Genomic DNA, 7937 nt, shown 5'->3' on the forward strand with positions numbered 1-7937 from the left:
TTGAACTTTCACAGTATAATGCTCTGGAACAATTTTCTAGGGTCTGTATACATTGCTATTTAGACTGCTAGTCCTATGGCAAGATCCTATTTTGCCTGAAGAAGCTCAATAACTGATTTATCTAAGAGACCAATAATGATTCTGTCATAAATGAGATCTTTTTGTACATTTTCATAGTTGAATGCTTCTAACAGATTCATTAATAACTTTTATATAATATCCACAGTCTTTCCTGGGAGCTGGTTTCTGCGATAGAAGTGTGATATTGCCAGTGTTTTGTTTGTTCTTGAGTTGAAATCTTATCCAAATTCATTCGTGCAACTTGTTTCTCATCAATCTGTTGTCTATATAAGAAAGGATCTAATGTTCTTCCCATGTATTAGGGTTGTGAGCAAACCTGTCCTGCTCTTGATTGATATCCAATCCAAAATTTTAGGCATTCTGCTTTCCACAATTGCCAATTTGCTGGTCTACCAAATAGAGCTGATAATTTGAATGTCTTGAGCGGAAGGAGTGGTACTGATAAATTTTGTTGCATTGGCTGATCACCTCAAGTTATTGATTATTTTCCTGATTTGGAAAATGATTGGGAGGATTTTGATCTTCTTGTGTTCTACACATTAGAATTATTGCTGATATTTTTGTTGTAAACTTATTCAGCATTAAAACGGAAAGCAGTAAAAGTTTTAAATGCTGCTTTTTAAAAATGCAGTTTTCCATTAACAGTGTCTTATCTTTATGGAGATGAAAGAAATATTCCTTTACCAAAATGGCTAAAACATTTCCAAAAGATCTGTTTGTAGAAACGTTCTCAAAATAGTTTTAAGTGAGAAGATTCAATCAATCAAAAGTGGTTGCAATGTATGTTTTGTGCCTATCATTCTGCATCTGAAGCACTTTCAATACATTATCAAATTTATATGCTTTTTCTTTGTTTCCAATGCTGTTTATTTAAGAATGATATTCAACAAAAAAAACTTAGTTTCTGACTATACTTGTGTTTCTCACCCAACGCGTCAAAATAATAAAGATTTAACTGTTAAGACTCCAAAACTTTACTTCAGAATCTTAGCACAATTCTTATTCCTTATTTCTTCAATTAATGTACCTTGAGCCTGTTTATAAAGAGTTTTCATAACTTGGTTGCTGACAAATATGCTGTCAAGTAAATAGTTTAATGCTACAATACTACTGTCTTAAAAACGGAAATTGCTGGAGAGAAATTCTCACCACAAATGCTGCCAGGCCTGCTGAGTTTTTCCAGCAATCTCAGCTTATGTTTCTGATTTCTAGCATCCATAGTTCTTTGGTTTTTATATTATTTTGCAACTCTGCTTCCAAATCTAGATTTTCTAAATATTCCTCTGTAGTGATCAGAACCGGGTTGACCTGTTCAAAAACGAGGCTCTTGATTGGGGCTGTTAACCTAGGCCGATCAGGAAAGCCTTGGCTGACTAATTTAACGAGGAGTTTGGAATCTCCTCAGTTGAGGACTGACTCTGAACTGGCTGGCCACAGCTAATATACTGTGTACTAATAAATAAATTTGACAGGACACTGGCCTCTCGACAGTTACTTCATCCTCTAAAGTATCAAATTTACTTCGGATGTCCAGTAATTGGCCTCTTTTCAACGATGATTAATCTGTCCTTTGACAGTTTGCAGGTTTTTACCATAACACCATAATTATCTTTTATTTTCCCTTGAAAGTTTGTTTCCCCTATTGCTGGTTATAAAAGCTTCCACTAATTTCTGATCGTCTTTGGTACCTGTTCAGAACTGTGGTTCTTCTGACTGCTAAGTAGTCTTGAAACCGTATGGCTAGTTTTTTGGAAAAGTGAATTTTTGCATTTATCTATTCGCCAGGTAATTTCAGGCCTGTTTCTGCTATCACTGCTATCATTTTGTAGACAGTGGATCCGAACAGTGCCACCACCTTTCACCTATGGTGAAATGACTAAGAATTTGATTTCTTTACCAACTACTTGAGGAGAAGGCAAATTCAAGATCTGTCTCCAGGCTTTCAAAGGTGCAGTGGCCAAAAGGGAAGGTGTTGGTCTCATAAACTGAGGATTGTGGGTTCAATCCCACCCATGCCGACGAGTGTGCTGGTTGTTAGTTTCAGAGCCACTGTGTCAGCCGTTTGCCTTAGCGGCACGATGGCTCAGTGGTTAGCACTGCTGCCTCACAGCACCAGGGGTCCAAGTTCAATTGCCCCTCAGGCATATGTCTGTGCAGAGTTTGCACATTGTCCCTGTGTCTGGGTGGTCCAGTTTCCTCCCAAAATCCAAAGATGTGCAGGCCATGTGGATTGGCTATGCTAAATTGCGCAGAATGTTCATGTATATGTTAGATGAGTCTGGGTGGGATGCTCTGAGGATCAGCCTGGACCTGTTTCCACACTGCAGGGATTCTTAAAAAAAACTCTGATTACTACAATTTAATGCTAAATATTACTATACTCAGGTAATCTAAGCTACACCAGGTTCTACTCTTATTGTTGCATTATTAAGAGACTATTATCTACATGTGAGATATCAAAGTGTGGAGCTGGATGAACAGAGCAGGCCAAGCAGCATCTTAGGAGCACATCAGATGAAGGGTCTAGGCCTGAAGTGTCAGCTTTTATGCTCCTAAGATGCTGCTTGGCCTGCTGTGTTCATCCAGCTCCACACTTTGTTATCTCGGATTCTCCAGCATTTGCAGTTCCCATTATCTAATATACAACATTATCTACATGTGCTTCTGTCTTCAAATCTAATGAACTCCTCCCATGCTATTTTTCCCTAGTGGGGAGCAGCAACGCCACATCATTGCAAAATTTGTCCAGAATCCAAATGTCTTTACAGAAATATGGCAAGCAGGGATAAAATTAGACTTCAGAATGTTGAGATGAATGTTTGAAAAATTGTGGGGACCCAAACCCAAGTGTGCATCATTCTTCCAAGTTTTGGTGTGATTAGGTAAACATGTGTAAACGTATGTTTGTGATGATTTTTTTGGCCATTTTGTGGAATCATTTTCTGAAGAGGTAGCAGAACTGCAATTACAATTTGAAGTGACAGTAAATGAATACATTCCACTGAGGATGCTTCCACATGTGACACTTGCAAAGAGCTGTATTTTAAGAATTTAATGTGCAACCTCAGTCATGATTTAGCAGAGTGAGTAGAAACTCTTTGTGGCTAGTATATTTCTGCCCATTTACTTGCAACGGCGAAATACTGACAAACCTGTTTTTGGCAGACTTCCTGGACTATTATTTTATCCAATTGGCTCCCACACCCTTTGCCACAGCATTTAATCTTGTTGCCTTTTCCTGCCAAGCAGGGTGTCCTGTTCTGTTGTGGTAAAAATGGCTTGGCCTTCAACTGTTCTTTCCTGTGGTCCCTGCAAAAATATTACACAAAAGTCGCGGTACTATGCCTCATGGACCAACACTGGATGGCATTCCACAGGCTGTGTTCTGTATGTGCTGCATATCAGCCAGAATTTTAAAGGTACTGTGAACTTAAAAGAAAACTGGCCAAGTACAACAATATCAGTTTGCAGGAAACACTGTTTAGTATTCTCTACCCAGCAACAATGAACTGGTAAATTTAACTAGAACTTGAAGACTTTAAGAGTTGTTGCTTTGCTGCTCTGAAACATTGTAATGTTGCCATCTCACCCCAAATGGACGACAAATTCCTGGGACAGAAGCGAATCGAATCTGCCCACAGGTTGCTTCAGCATTTTGCCATCAATGTTAACCTTGCAGATCTATAAACAACAAGCATCTCTTTTATAGTCGCTACTTATGTTTGTATCCATTGTGTGAATCTCAGACTAACCAGGTTCTCCATTAGTTATATTGCTTGAAAGACTGCTATATTATTGAAGAAAGGTCTTCACAAGGATCATGGAAGCATCCTTAAAAACCTTGAAATGTTGGGCTAGGATTGTGCGGGGAGACTAAGTAGTATGGATCTGTCTTAACAGTCTGGAATTTGAGGCATAAATTAGATTCACCAGATGCACCAAGTACAAATGACTGATATACCCATTTTCAAAATCCAAAGGTGAGAGGAAAATGTGGCAAAATCTGCTGCCCCAGAATTTCTGCCATAACTGTCCAAAGATGTGCAGGTTAAGTAGATTGGCCTTGCTAAATTGCCCATAGAGCCCAGGGGTTTGTAAATTGTGTGGATTCACCATGGGTAATGTAGGGTTACAGGGACAGGGTAAGTGAATGGGTCTGTGTGGGATGTCTTCGGAAGGGTGTTGTGGACTTGTGAAGCAGAATGGCCTGTTTCCGCACTGTAGAGCTTCTATGATTTTATGATTATATGAAATGAATTTAATATTTCCTGGGGTATTTGTCCAGGTATTTGAAATACTGGCACAGGTACTTAGCCATTATGCAGGTATATTTTATGTCTAGGCATTATTAAAAAGAACAAAGAACATAGATAGTAACAATGATCAACTTGGATATCATTGGCATTCAGGCATTGTCATGTATATTCTTACACCAGAGAAAAAATGAGAGCATTGATCAATGAGCTGCAATTCGATTTTTAACAGCAATCTGCTCTTAGTGACTGTGAACAACTGATGTAGCCCTGAGAGAATATGTGGTATGTTATTAAACCTTAACCCGATGTGTATGTTCAAATGTTTATGCTTTTCTCAGATGATGTGATGAGAATCTCACTGGGCAGCAGCAAGATGCCATTTGAGTCATTATTGTTTATTAGATGCCTGGCTAACAGCCCAACTGACTCTATTGGTATTCTGCCACCTTTCTTATCAAACTCACCAAAAAGAATTGGACAGGGAAACTAAGGCAAGCAAGTGGCAGATTCAGTTTGTTGCTTTCTCTGAATCACTTCTTTGTTGGAAACTGGCACCAGCATCTCCAAGAGCCACTCACACCATATGTCAACAGACATTGGCATCTGACATATGCCAGCCTCTAAGAACTCTTGTGGCGCATCTTTGATTCACTAAGAGGATGTTTCTGCACTTCAGTACCAATTCTTGGGCTACATTAATAACTATCATTGTAATGCTGCTACTGGGACAATATGTGCTTACGGACTTGCATCCAGCTCCTGGTCTGGACCAGACTGCATCTCCAGGCTCTTCACTCGCTGTCATAGCACTCACTCAGACTGAGCATACCTGGAGGCTCACAGCATCCCTTCCTTGCCTTGCTGTGCTGCACTTTGTACTCTCAGTCAGTGATAGCAGGTTCATATCACTGCTGTCTTGGTCTTGCTATTTATTGCAGATGCAAAAGCTGTAAGCTTGTCATTGTTTACAGCAGGCTTCAGTCAAGAGGGATAGCTTTTGCTCAGGGGCCCTGGTTTGATGATGCTGTGGTTTTATTAGATGTGCTCTGACTTGGCTTCTTCTACAGTGAAAGAGTGGGGTGCAGGTGGAGAGCAGTCTGTGAAAATACAAACAACTTATGAAGGCTTGGGTGCTTTCTTTTTATAAACTGGAACAATAGAAGCAGCCTGAATGGGTGTGGTCAAGCTCCCACCCACAGAACCAGGGATTTTTAGCTTCAGCAGCACTTGCCTTTGGGGCCATGAAGAAGTGGTAATGACCTTTCCCCTCTCTCGATTATAGCCAAAAGCTGGGTTGTCTTCTTAAGCTGCTAGATTTCATATGAGACAAAACCTGTTTTCTAAATGGGCCTTTTGCCCAGGGTGGTTATGGGATGTTATTATATTGGAGCGGTTAATTAGTAAAAGTTACTATATCTATTGTTCTGTTAAGTCTGGCAGTAGAGCTAAGATTTTCCAAGTTTTTCTTTCTTTTGTTGTATTTTAACTACAGTATTTGAAAAAATTGTGTTTTTCTTAATGTCGAGTAGTTTGACCAATTGAATTGCATTTCAAACACAACATCTGACATTTGCCATTAAAATAAGAAAAGTTAGGGTCTAGGCTACCTTCTTAATATATTTTGAGGAGGTCTGGTTTGATCCATAACATTGGCAGTATAAGACACGGCCAGCCTACAATACTAGTGCAGACCCTACCTGAAGAGGTCATAGTCAGGATACGCTTCTCATATCGGATAAAGATCCAAATGGTAGGCATCACAGCAGCCATCTTGACTCTTTCTGTCTTTCTATTGGGCTACTTTCCCTCTGCAAGCAGAGAGAAGCAGATATGGGAGATGAAAGAGGGTGACACAGTTGTTATTTTTGGTACTGGTGGGGTGTTTCCTGAGTGAGAGAGTAGCTAATGCAGAGGTCCTGCAGGGTTACATTGGGGTGACAGTAAGTGGGAAAATTGCTGCCGGTTTCAGAGAAAGTGGTAGAGCATGAGCCTTGGTGCGAAGTGGATACAGTAGCAGAGGGAGAGAGAGAGAGAAAGAAAGAGATAGAGAGAGAGAGGTATCAGAAAGAAGATGGTGGACCTTTATCCCTAGTGGAGTAGAGAAGGATATTGACCTTATTCCAACAGTTGGGTATTCCTCCAAAAGGCCGAGAAGATTTTAATCCAGGCTGACGTGGTCGGGTGGCAATCCTTGATTACTCATCATGGGCGAAGAGGAAGTCCTTCCCTTAACATCTTGTCTAGTTGGATTTCCAGAACCTTGCCTACTGAGAGGAGAGCTTATTTTCACTTGCCTGCAATATCCAGGGCAAATGTCACTCACCATGCAGAGCAGCTTCAGACTGACAGTTCTTATCTGGGTGCATGACAAGCTTTTAAAGATGGTGTGAGTGCAAGGGACGCTGGTGAATTCTGAGTTATTTTCCAAGTGGTGAGCTGTTGTGGGAACAATGCATGTTTAGCTGGGGATGAAATCAGATATGAGAGATGCCAGAGGAACCGGGGTAGATAATTAAAGACGCATATTTGGTAAGATATAGCAAAAATTGTCACTGGGCCCTCAGCAGAAGTCTCTCAAAAAACTAATGCAACTTATATTAGCTAAACTAAAATGATTCAGCGCTTGGTGTCCACTCAAGCAAGGAGGAATGCTGAAAGCCACACCACCATTTCCACCCCCCACCAGCCTTGTGTTCCCTCCCTCCAGCAAACCCCATTCTGCAACCCCCATCCCACCACACTCATCCGCTTACAGAGTTCCAATGATGATCTTCTAGGTATCCCTTGGAGAATTACCAGCAGCAATCACCACTCCTGCTGCCTTTTCAGACAATGGAGAGCTGCCATCCTCTGATTGGTCAGCTGGTCTCATAGCAGGACCCCTCTGGGGTCCTTCATTATGTAGGAGACCTGTCGCTGCTCAGTTAAATGCCTGGGTGAACTTATACTGTCTTAGGTCTCCCCCACAGAAGTGACTTGGGACTCCCTCCTTCTTTGTTCACCATGAGGAAAGTGCAGAATAAGTGGTGGGAGCAAAGTCCTTCACAGGAAATCATTGCGTCCTTTTGTAAATGTGATTTGATTTGATTTATTTTTCTCACATGTACCTAAATACAGTGAAAAGTTTTATTTTACGTGCAGTACAGGCAGATCATAATACACAAAGATCTTGCTCATTGTGCACAAAAGAAGGTGCACAAAAAGCAAGATCAACATTAGATTTGAAATTTGACAGGTCTGCTCAGAAGCATCTAGTCCCAATTTGGGATAAATCTAGTCCCATTTGCCAGCATTCCTCTTAAACCCTTCCTATTCATGTACCCATCCAGATGTCTTTTAAATGCTGTAATTGTACCAGCCTCCACCACTTCCTCTGGCACTTCATAACTGAATGTATCCAGAACACACCATCAGAAACTAGGCTTTCACTTATTTTTCTAATCTTATCATTTTGATTTAAAAACTCTTGTACACTTACCTGGGTTTAAATGTATTCTTTTGGCAGTTTCTCAGTATTCTCTCCACTTTGGATGCACTTCACGAAGGCAGCCATTGTGGAATACCGTTACATTGGTAAAACATTTAACTGGTGTTCACATC

Source organism: Stegostoma tigrinum, chromosome 11 (assembly GCF_030684315.1).
Source record: "Stegostoma tigrinum isolate sSteTig4 chromosome 11, sSteTig4.hap1, whole genome shotgun sequence".
Taxonomy (NCBI): domain Eukaryota; kingdom Metazoa; phylum Chordata; class Chondrichthyes; order Orectolobiformes; family Stegostomatidae; genus Stegostoma; species Stegostoma tigrinum.